This window comes from Elgaria multicarinata, chromosome 12 (genome assembly GCF_023053635.1).
Source record: "Elgaria multicarinata webbii isolate HBS135686 ecotype San Diego chromosome 12, rElgMul1.1.pri, whole genome shotgun sequence".
NCBI classification, from domain to species: domain Eukaryota; kingdom Metazoa; phylum Chordata; class Lepidosauria; order Squamata; family Anguidae; genus Elgaria; species Elgaria multicarinata.
The window spans coordinates 26,896,861-26,909,494 of NC_086182.1; the positions used below are offsets into that span (position 1 = coordinate 26,896,861).

Here is a 12,634-nt window from a genome sequence, read left to right on the forward strand (position 1 = left end):
TTGGATAGTGGAGGTAGCACATAACCATCTGGGCTAGTAGCCATTGATAACCTTCTCCTCCAGGACTTTATCCAACTCCCTTTTAAAGCCATCCAATTTGGTGGCCATTACTACATCTTTGGTACTGAATTCTGTAATTTAACTATGTGCTGTGTGAAGAAGTACTTGCTTTTATTTTTACTGAATCTCCCACCCATCTGCTTCATGGGATGACCACATTGGGTTCTAGGAGAGAGAGAGGGAGAGATGTCTCCCTATTCACATTCTCCACACCATGCTTAGGGACATATGGAGAATAATAAAAGTATACAGATTTATAATTCCATCAAAGGGCTCTGGCAAGGGAATAAATCCCATCCAGGGAGATGTTTTGACTGCTCAGCTCTATATTATACTCAGGCATGTAGTGGATGTCCATGCTTTTCCTACCCAGAAGGGGAAATGATAGATGTGCCTCCATGGATAAGTGACCTGAATAGAGCACCAGGTTTCTGAAAAGTTGTTGTGGATCTACAAAATGAAAACAAAAGTAGGGGCTGATTGTACCAGATGTTTTAAAGCAAATCACATGGTATAGAGAAGGTACCCAATAATGAGATGTGCTATATTTATATTTAAACAATTTCTAAATGTGCAGTGAATTGTGAATTTGCATATGCATTTTTATCTGAACCAGTGCCCTCTTTGGTCTTCTTTTATAGAGGGGTGTATAACTGACCACCCTACTGGAGGTGGGCTCTTTGCCAAGGGGGGTATCAAAACTGGAAATATTCGATGATGATGATGATGATGATGATGATGATGATTTCTTACCTGCCTCTCCATTTTGATCAAGGCGGGGAACAGCAGTAAATACAAAATACATAAAACTGAATTAAGAACATAATATACATTGTTAAAACATCCTAAAAACATTCTAAAATCATCCTAAAATTCCACTGGATAGGCCTGCCGGAAGAGATCAGTCTTGATATCTTTCTTGAATGCTAATAGACTGTCAAGTTGACGAGTCTCCTTCAGCAGGCCGTTCCACAGTCTGGGAGCAGCAGAAGAGAAGGTTCTCTGGGTAATACCCATCAGCCTAATTTTGACTGACTGAAGTAGATTCTTCCCAGAGGACCTGAGTGTGTGGGGCGGATTGTATGGGAGAAGGCGATCCCGCAAGTATCCTGGACCCAAACCATGTAGGTGTCATGTCTAACCCTACTGCCCCTGTTTCGGGAGAAGGTGTTTCAGGTAATCAATCAGAATCAGATTCAGAACTAGAAGACGCAGCGCCAGACACCAGCCAGCCCATACCAGTGGGGGAGGAAGCTCTCACGGGAGATTCTTCAGCTGGGAATCAGCCCCCTTCAGAGCTTATCTCCTCAAGGCCAAATTCTACACACTCTGTGGGAGATGAGGGTGCTTCTGGGGGTGAGCATTCAGAAACACTAATTGATGCTAGGATCCGCCAGAAGCTAAAACGCACAGTGCATAAAGAGGCCGTGAGAAAGTCGGAGAGATTACGCCACACCTTACCGCCAGACCAGGCGCGTTGAAGTCATGGGCCTTTGAGAATTAACTTCTTTCTCTTCTTGAAGGGACAATTGTCTTGCTTAGTTTGCATAGTTTTGCCTAGGGGGTTGTTTCAAAGAGGTTAAAGAGATGTTTGTTGCTTAATAAAAGCTTTGTGGATTACATAGCAAGCCTCTTCATTTCCTCCCATCAAAAGCAAGAGCCCTTCTGAGAGACATGACAGTAGGGGTTTAAAGGTGATAACCAACACTTTATACTTTGCCCGGAAACTAATTGGCAGCCAGGCTTGCAACTTTATTGGTTTGGGAACAGGAGTACAATTCAGGAGTGTTTCCATCCTCTCATGCATTCCCTTTGTGCACAGGTAGGTGGCTGAACGTGCCACAAGCAGAAACTTGCACCCTCTGCTTCCCTTTGAAAACCTCTGGTTTTGGACAAGATCAGACCCACAAAAGGAGAGAAGGGAATTAAATTAACAGACACAATTTCTCCCTGTCATTGAACTCTGACTAATGATTCTATTTCTGGGTAATAAGAAGGAGCAGGAAGTGACAAGGCACAGTAATGAATTAGTGGCCCAGAACCTCGTTAGTCAGAATAATCTCTCCACAAAAGATAAATGATGCAAACATTAATTATGAAGCTGGTGTGTGGAAATGCATTGCGTATTTTTGGCAACCCCCAAAATCTCCCGGGAATCCTTTGCACGCTTATGCGGATGGAAGTCACATTTAGATCAGTATGGTATAGAAATCGATATGGCTAGGATCAGGGAGTGGGAGACCTTCAGCACCGTGGGGGACCCTTCCTGAATCCCTAGAAACCTGGAGGACAGGATTTTTTTTTTCCATTTCCTGGAAGTGAGGTCAGAGAAACAGCTCTGACTTCACAGCCATAAAACGGTGCTCATTTCCTGCTTGTAGCTGGCGCAGAGAGAACAAGGCTGGCTACATCTCAGCACTCACAAAACAGCTCACAGAGACAGCACAAGTGGGCATCCTTTGGGGGGTAGAGGAGGCCAGGGTGGCCACCACTGCCTCCTTCCCAACCCCTCCCTGAAGCCTCCACCAGATGGACAAAAGTATAGTTCCTCTCTAACATTTCAAAATTGTGTTCTCTTCCCAAATATATATTTCAGAGACCATTTTCTCTCAAAATACACATTTCATAATATGTGTTGATGCCTTCTCTTAATGACAAATTGGATTAGAATATTTGATGAAGGGTGTCCACATTCTCCAGATACTACCCCAAAGCATGTTCTGTCTTGTGATATCAGATTGTAATCTTTGGTTTGTTTTGTTTTTGCATAAAGAATGTGTATGTACATTTGTGCTTATTTTCCAAAATATATGCATAAATTGTGTCCATCTTTGAAAACTACATTTTTACTTTCCTGGTAATAAAAGTGTGTTGGTGTGCTTTTTTTTTAAAAAAAAAACCTACATATTTTTTCCTTATGAATTCCCCCCCCCCAAAAAAAAATGCATCCGTGATGTCAAATCCATATTGGGGGCTCTGTGAATCTCAATTGGAAGCTCTGAAATGTCCGGAATTCAGCCAGGGTGTCCAAGACCATGTTTAGTTCAGAAGATAGTAACTGGTTAAATCTTGATCAAAAACAAAATGAAATGATTTTTTTACACATCCCTATCAATGGATAGAAATGTTCTGATCCACAGATGAGATCAGTTTCTCTTAGCATGTAAAAATTTAATTCTTCAAGCATCTCTAAGTGAAATATGCATCTATTAATATTTGCCCTTCTCCAGTTTTCAGTGCAGTAAGTTATTATTATTATTATTATTATTATTATTATTATTATTATTCAATTTATTACTTTTCTATACTGCCCCATAGCCAAAGCTCTCTGAGCAGTTTACAAAAGACTAAAACATTAAACATTAAAAACCGATATACAAAATTTAAAAACAGAAAACAGAAAGAAAAAAGAAAAAAAACAGACAACATAGAAAGACATTACATGTCTTATGGCATCGCATGTCCATCCAGATGCCATCAGCGCAGATATAATACAAGTTAAATATGTGTTTTATATTCCTCAAAGCAGAACTGACCTATGGTGCTGGGGGAAGATCCTGCAAAGGATTTGTGGTGGGGATGGAATGGGGAAACAGTGGAAGTCCGTCGACTGGATAGAGGAATAAGAAGCAATCATTCAATTCTCCCTTTGTCGCTGGCAAGTTCTCCTTTGTGCCCTGCCTACCATATTAAGGCTCCGTGCCCCCATTTTTCTCCTTTGTTGTTTCTTATAACAGGCGGCTTCAAACAGCCAACATGTCGTACTTGGTCACAGCTGCTTCTGTGCCTTCCAGGTACAATTATTTTACAATGCAACTTTATTTTGTACAGTGTCTTTCGTGCAAGCAATCTCCGGAAAGGCTTTCTAAAGTTGAGGAGTTGGAATAGCAATATTGGCAGAGGAGGAAAGGGATTTTTTTAAAAGCAAATTAGAGAAAGAATGAGCTGGACTGGATTTCATTTGGGGAGGGGTTACAGGATTCCCCCCCCCTTTCTCCAAGCAGAAGCATTTCAACAACACCACATTTTCAAGGCAGGATTCCTCTTAGCAAGCACAGTGCACAAGGCTAGACCCTACTGGTATCTTTGTAGTAGTGTTAGTTTTGGCTGGCTTGGTATAAAGCCAGTTAGCACTTTGAGGGGAATGAGAAGAAGTAGTAGAAAGCCCATCAGCACTTTCAGGGTGGATGAGGAGAAGCACCAGAAAAATCAATTTGCACATTAAGGGGGAAGAAGCAAAAGCAGTAAAAAGCCAATCAGCACTTTGAGGGGGAATGAGGGAAAGCAGCAGATAGCCAATCCGTGCTTTCAGGAGGAATGAGGAGAAGCAACAGAAAGCCAATTTGCACATTGAAAGGGAATAAGAAGTGGTAGAAAGCCAACCAGCACTTTGAGGGGAATGACCGAAAGCAGCAGATAGCCAATCAGCACTTTCAGGAGGAATGAGGAAAAGCAGCAGATAGCCAATCAGCACTTTCAGGAGGATTGAAGAGAAGAGGCAGGTAGCCAATCAGCACTCCTAGGGGGAATTATAAGAAGCATGAGCATGCCAATCAGTACTTCAAAGGTTAATGAGTGGAGACAAGCTGATCAGCACTTTGAGAGGAATGAGGTGAAGTAGAAACAGAAGTAGGCTGATCAGCACTTACAGTGCTTCATAATATTTTATTTATTTATTTATTTATTTATTACATTTTTATACCGCCCAATAGCCGAAGCTCTCTGGGCGGTTCACAAAAACTAAAACCATCATAAAACAACCAACAAGTTAAAAACACAAATACAAAATACAATATAAAAAGCACAACCAGGATAAAACCACGCAGCAAAATTGATATAAGGTTAAAATACAGAGTTAAAACAGTATAATTTAAATTTAAGTTAAAATTAAGTGTTAAAATACTGAGTGAATAAAAAGGTCTTCAGCTGGCGACAAAAGGAGTACAGTGTAGGCGCCAGGCGGACCTCTCTGGGGAGCTCATTCCACAACCGGGGTGCCACAGCAGAGAATAGCAACCCAGTCAGCATTTAGATGTGGATAAAGAGCAGCCCAGCAGCACCCACAGTAGTGGATGCACAGCCCTTTTGGAGTAAGATGTGCCATAATGCCAGCTAAAAAAATAAAATGAAAAATACCCCTTTTAAAAAAAACCACATATCTACTTTTGCCGTCAAGCTTCCCAAATGTGTAGTGTTCCACAGAAATATCTGTGAGGGAAGTTTCCACAAATACATACAGAGATAATATTTGCAGATTGATTCAAACCCCATGTGCCTGCTATCTTCTTGCAGACTTATTAATTGTTTCCCCCTCTGAGTGGCAAACTCTTAGCAGTGAGCGGAAGGGGCAGAGAAAGAGCAACCAACAATTAATAAGGAATAATTTCTAATCTGCACTGACTCCCCAGTTTGTGGGAGCCATAATGAGCTCTCTATCATGTCATTAAATTTCTGTTGTGCTCTGAAATGATAATCATCAACCGAAGTACAACAAGGGGGTGGGGAAATGGCCTCTTCTAGATCTTTATTTTATGATATCATATTTTTCCTCCTCAGTAAGCCAGATCTTCTGGGCACTCATCTTAAAGACAGAGAGAAACAACAAAACAGTGTCATTTGGAGGCGGGGGACATGGCATGATTTAAAGTGGGGGAACAGGATGGTTGAATAATTAAAAAAACAAAGGATAGCTCAATGTATTATCATAGAATTATACAACTCTTGAGTTGGAAGGGACTACAAGGATCATCTACTCCAACCTTCTGCAATGTGCAGGAAAACCAGTTCAACCATCCAGAGAAGTGGTTGGCCAACCTCTTCTTAAAAACCTCCAGAGATGGAGAACCCACAACCTCCATAGGTAGACCGTTCCACTATTGTACAGCTCTTACCATCAGGAACTTTCCCCTTATATTTAATTGAAATCTAAATAGCTGTAACATATACACATTATTTTGGGTCCTAAATTCTGTAGCCATGGAAAAAAGTTCTTGACCGGAACATGCAGCAGCTTAATTATCTCATTCATCTGTCGTGTTTGGGTCCTTTCACATTTACAGTGAGCAGATTTATGATGTGTTGCTTGGGCACATCTCTTTGGGGTATTTGAACTACAAGCCCCATGATCCCCAGGAGGACCGGATCCTCTGCTTGTCATTTCCAGCTAAGGAGAATAGGGTTGGGTAAATCTGCCCAGCTTGATCACATTCAGTTTCTCTGTTTTCCACCTCTCAGCAAATTCCATTCTGATTCTATACAAACTTCTCCCCCTCCCAGCACACAAATTTGTATACTCTATGCGCAATTTTCTCTCTCTCGTACATATGCACTTTTGTATTTATTATTTATTTATTTATTACATTTATATACCACCCCATAGCTGAAGCTCCCTGGGTGGTTCACATGAAAGAAAAAAGTGTAAATCTCCACAAAATCTGAATTTTCACATAGAAATCTAACCTTATTTAAATCCATTCCAGATTTCTCTGATTGACCTTTGGTCACATCCAGCAGGGTTTGTCTTAAGTACTTGAGGGTAGAAGAACTAAGTATTTTAATCAAATGTTCAAAACCACCTTCAAGGTTTTTCAGCATTCCTGAATGCCTGAGAAATGCAAGCAGTTTTGAGGTCAGGTTAAGGGAGGCCTCACATATAAGTAAATATATTACATTAAATTTTACTTACTTCTACACCAAATATATTATGATGCATTTATTATAATGCATTGATTTCTCTTCCCTGTGAATATTATCTTCGGTATATAGCATGCTTAATCAAGCAAGCACATTGATTCTATGCATGTCACCCAGCTTATATACCTGTTATGCTCAAGAATGTAAACTGTTTCCTGGTCGTGACTAGCCATCAAAAACATCTCACCAAACTCCACTTCCATGGCATTGTTGCACACATTACGTATTATACATGTGCTTGAGTGCATGGGTGTGTGTACACTTTGCATTTACTTGGAGGAAGAGGCTTCATCATTTCTCAGAATTGTCAAATAAGGTCACATTTTGAATAGTTTGTAAGAACCCCTATTGTTTAGCATTGTCAAGTAGAGACCTTGTGTCCTTCAAAGCATTGTTGTGCATATCACATATTATATATCTGTCTGAGTAGGTGTTTATACACTATACAGGTGTTTATACACTATATACTTACTTGACCCAAAGGTGTTCATCTTTTTGATTATTAATCCCTAACTAGTGATTATCATTCTTTTTCCTTATTTATTTCTTATGGTCCATTGATTTGTTCTGGCTTCATTTGAGGGAGCTCCTTTCTTTTGTTCATTTCAAACTCAGTATCCAGATATAACTGAAACATCTTTTCCCATCCTGGAAGTAGATCCAGGTTATTTTGGTAGGTTATTTATTAGTCTGAGAGGCCATCAATGGTTACTGAGCATGGGGATCAATTGTTATGTTTGACCACTCAGCTATTGCTATTGCAATAATCTATATATACCAACAAGGGGAGACCTATGGCAATGTACAATATAGGAAAATGGTAATATAGAGTTTTGTCGTTGGTGGGTTTTTTCTATTTAATTATTTTGTCAAGCGCGTGAGAGATCATCCAAGTGTTTGCTCTGACAATTTTTTTTAAGTATGTTGTTGTGGTCCTCTAAAAAAACAGGTGCATGTTGTGGGGTGGGTGTTTCAGCCTGTTGGTGTTAGAGGCTGGTGCACTGCAAAGCATGAAAGGCGGAGTGTGGGAGGGAATGAAGAGAAGAGGGAATGGGAGGTGGGAGTGGAAACCATCTCCAGCAGATAATTGACTCCAGCATCTCTTTGTATGAGATCTGGGAAGAAAACAAGTGAAAATATGTTATTTTACAACCTTGATACTCCTGACCTCATTGAAAATAAATATACACAGAACAAACACACAAGGAACCAGGAGTTGCATTTAAATGGAAAAGGACTGGGCGGGGGGGGGGGGGGGGTCGAGAATATTGGAGTTGTGGTGGCCTCTGGTGGCTCATGGTGGAACTGCATTCTCACTGGAGATTCCAACTGGAGAAAATACTCTGTTATGCAGGCATGAAAACAGTGAGGTGGCTCTCTGCACTCTTAAAGCAACCTTTCCCAACTTGGTACTGGGTATTCTGCGAGTTGTAGTCAACACACCTGAAGAGCACATGGTTGGGAAAAACTGTTCTAAGACCTGGTGGATGTCAAAGGAAGCTTGTTTTGCTGCCCAGTTGAAAGTGCTGGGTTTAACCTTTAAGTGGCTTGGAACCAGGTTACCTGAAAGATCACCTTTTCATACAAGTACCTACCTGCTGAAGGTCGTGTGTTCAGACACCTTGCTCTGAGTGCCCCTGCAAGATGAAATGTGGCAACTAACCACCCAGGATAGGTTATTTTAACCAGTGGCACCCTAATTATAGATCATGCTCCCTGGAGATGTTCACCTGGTGGTAACTTCGTTGTTTTTCAGATGCCTTTGTTCATTGATGCCTTTAATTTATTCACATTTTATGGCCTGGCCCTCTTGTTTTAAATCTGTGTTTTCAATGGGTGGTGGGTTTGTGAGTGGCTGCATTTTGATGGCTGCCTTTGTTTTGTCAGCTGCATGATGGGGGTGCAAGGCAAATTCAGTACATAAGTAAGGACGTGATCCTATGGTCCTTAGATATTGTGTGATGGGCCATACGATGCTGGGGATTCCCCCTTCAAAGGAGAGAGACCGTGCTCTGTCCTCTGAAGGTGGGGAGGGGTGGTCAGAGCACAGCCAGGCTTGCTGAGGCACAGAACAAATGGTGAGTGCAGCACCCACACCTCCATTCCACATATAGAAGTAAACAGGTCTGGCAATTGAATGTTACTTCAATGTTGGTAATGGGACAATGTCTTTAGTACAACTGAGGACAGCAGGCTAGTGCAAGGACTACAGACAGTGGAAGTTGCTGGCTCCAACTTCAGTGAAGCTGCGAATCCATTTTGGGTTTCAGTCAAAAACAGTTGCCTCACTATGTATTCTGAACCCTGAAAGGGATAGTAGTGTGCAACCCTGTATTGTGACATCCATACTCTAAGAGAGTTATCCAAGGTGCTGAATCTGTTTGGGGAATATGGTTCAGCACCTTGGATAGCTTATCTGGATGATTCTGATTCATCCAGCCCCAACCCCAGAATAGATTCACAGCCTCATCAAAATTGGAGCCGGAGTCTCCATTGAGTGCAGGAGACACAGCTCTGTCTCACAACAAAGGGAAATGGTTTTACGCGGGGGAAGGAAAAAATGGCTAGAGGGCCGCCACTGTTGTGGTCCCTCCAGCACCTGCCACCTGAGGCAGTTCCCTCACTCTGCCTAATGGTAGGGCCAGCCTTGAGTGTACTCCTGCTTTTGTTTTGTTTTCGTAGATTCAAGGTGCTGGTATTAACATTTAAAGCCCTAAACAGCTTGGGGCCATGCTATCTGAAGGAACGCCTCCTCCCGTATGTACCTGCCCGGACCCTAAGGTCATCCTCAGGGGTCCTTTTCCGTGAGCTCCTGCCAAAGGAAGTGAGGCAGGTGGCTACCAGGAGGAGGGCCTTCTTGGCTGTGGCACCCCGGCTGTGGAATGAGCTCCCTAAGGAGGTTCGCTTGGCACCTACATTATATGCTTTTAGACGCCAGGTGAAGACCTTTTTATTCTCCCAGCATTTTAACAGTCTATAAATAAATTTTAACTTGGTGTTTTAAATTTGTAATGTTGCATTGCTGCTGTTTTTATCTGGTTGACTTTTTATATTGTATTTTATATTATGGTTTTATACTGTTGTTTTATACTTTGAATGTTTTTAATTTTTGTGAACTGCCCAGAGACCTCTGGCTATTGGGCAGTATAGTGTGTGAAAGAGCACTGAACTGGATGAGGGAAGTGGATGTCACACACACAGTATAAAGTAACACAATAGTATACCTTTCAGTGTTCAGAATACATAGGGAGGCAACTCACATTGGACATCATTTCACTGATAATTGTTGTATGCAAAACCGGAGTTACCCCACAGATGCCCATTGACATCTTAAGGGACCCAGATGTGTGCACCTCACTGCAATCACTTGGCATACATTGGACACAATGTTTAACAGTTCCAGGTGCATCCCACATCAGTTGTCCTAGTAAAGATCCTTCTCTATTGTTCACAAAACAGAACTCCATTTCGTGGAAGAACTCAGAAATTAGATAAAGCGTCGGATTAGACCGTAGGTTTCTTTTGGCAAATTGTTTCCGTCCTGCATCAGATTAGATAAAGGTAGTAGCAGAAGTAGTAAAAATTGTTTTCTGCACAGCCTTAATTTATTTGGTTGTGCTATTTTATTGTCGCTCAAGATCCCCTAGCTAAATGAACTGGGTTGATTGTCGGTGCTGATATTAGAAAAGAAGGTGATGGGTTAGTCATTACTTCTGTTAGTGTCATGATCAGCACTGCGTATTGGAGATCAAATATCTCCATGACTATTAGGTGGCACGGGTGATGCTCACAGCTACTCAAGTATAACATGCTTCCCATTCTTACTGTAGCAAAGCTTATTTTGTATACAATGTGGCAACAAGGGGTGGGAAAACCTGAGTTCATTGAAATTATCCAAACTTAATTTCAAAGTTCGGGTGTTGGAGGTATCCATTTAGGGAATGGAACTCAGAGCATCAGGCTAACTGCGAGGAGCCGGGACAAACCGTGATGGTGGGCCACACTTTCCGTGGTCTCGGGATTATCCCGGGACTGTGGAAAAAAATGCACCTGAAGTGTAGGGTGATAACCCGGGGAAAGGGAGGGATAATCCCTCCCTGCTCCCGCAATCCCCTGTGCATCATGTGGGTGCACAGGGATGATCCCGAGACGACCCCTGGGATATTACCCTGCCTAGCTATGGCCACTGTCACTCATTGGTAGATTGAAGAGAGACATATGGATCAGTATACGGAGGTGAGTACAACCTATGTGGTTGTCTCTTTAACATGACTGGCTTGTGGAAAAAGTTCAAATGACCTTCCCCTAAAGTGACATCATCACATTAAAGTGACATCACATTTTTTCCTGAGAGAAACCAATTAACTCAGCACGTTCACAAAAATGCTGTAGCTTGCAATCTCTTCCAAAACTAATAATGAATTTGTAAGACAACGAAAAGAGCCTCGTTTGGCACAGAGTGGTAAGCAGCAGTTACTGCAGCCAGAACTCTCCCCATGGCCTGAGTTCAATCCCAGCAGAAGCTGGTTCTCAGGCAGCCGGCTCAGGTTGACTCAGCCTTCTGAGGTCAGTAAAATGAGTACCCAGCTAGCTGGGGGAAAGGTAACCATGACTGGGGAAGGCAATGGCAAACCACACCACTACAAAGTCTGCCAAGAAAACATCAGCGAAAACAGGTGTCCCTCTAGGAGTCAGTAATGACTCAAGTGCTTTGCATGAGAGGTTCCTTTCCCCCCCCTAAGACAGTGAAACCAGGCTCATTGCAAAGGTGAGCATTATGAAAGCACACGTTTCAACCAATGAGCCGACTAATTACACAATTTGGCAGCATCGCCAGTTTTGATTTCTAAATGGGGTGAGCCATGGATACGTAAAAGACCAATGTCATCAAGATTAATTCCTGGGCTGGGGTTTCCCTTCCTTCTCTACTCTGTTGTCTCAATTTCACCTGTTGTTTTAAGGTGCAGCCATAGGAAGTCTTAATGGAATTTAGGCAGGGTTTGCAGGAGCAGTGCAAGGTGTCTGTATACAAGGCTGGTTTAGGCCTCCAGGCTGGTCTCTCTTACATCGTTCTCTTGGACAGGGACAGTGGAGGAATGTGATTGGGAGGGGGTGGAGCACAAGTTTTCATTCCCCCCCCCGGGACTCTGTTCTGTTGTCTGCCAGCTGACCCAACTTGGTCCACAACAAGCCAGGGACTCTGGCAGAATATATATATTCTTTTTTTGTTGTATGAAATATTTGCACAAATTATGAGTGAAATTTGTGCAGATTATGCAAATTTGTGCATAAATTCTTATTAGCCTTCCCTAAAGTGTTGGGGGTGGGTAGGGGAGTGTATCACTGATCATTTGGAAAGTATACTAGTTTAGGCCAAACCAAAACCAGGAAAGGGAGCATGTTGCATTGAAATACCATCTCCTGCAAACAATTGTTCCCCATGCACTTTAGTTATAATTGCAGGTGCTGCAAACTCAGATGAACATATTCGCCCATTTGGAATGAGGGAAAGAAACATTGCCTTCACTCTGTTTTGTCTTTGTGACTTTATCTCTTCGCAAAACCTTATTGGCTACATGGCACTATGACGTTGGCATCCTAGCTACATGATCTTTGAATGAATGGAATCATTCCCCATAAAGGAGAGCCCATATCTTCTTTTTTAAAAAATAAAAGCTGAGCTAATGTAGCTGCTGGAAGATGCAGTGGTCACACAAATGAAATGGTGCAGGCAAGACTTCTGGAGAATATTTTGAACCTCCCTGAAATCCCCTTTCAGACTGAAAATATTTACCCACAAACATTCAGTCCAGCACTGTTACACACCACAGGAGTCCAGGTGACTGATTATTTCCAAGACTTGTTTAGCAGTTGCTAGTTT

The 12,634-nt window shown here is 42.1% G+C and overlaps 1 protein-coding gene across 2 annotated transcripts in view; it reads left to right on the forward strand.

Moving 5' to 3' along the window:
• NTM (neurotrimin) overlaps positions 1-12,634 on the forward strand; it is an 885,373-nt gene that overhangs the window by 307,893 nt on the left and 564,846 nt on the right. The gene's annotated exons all lie outside the window — the stretch shown is intronic.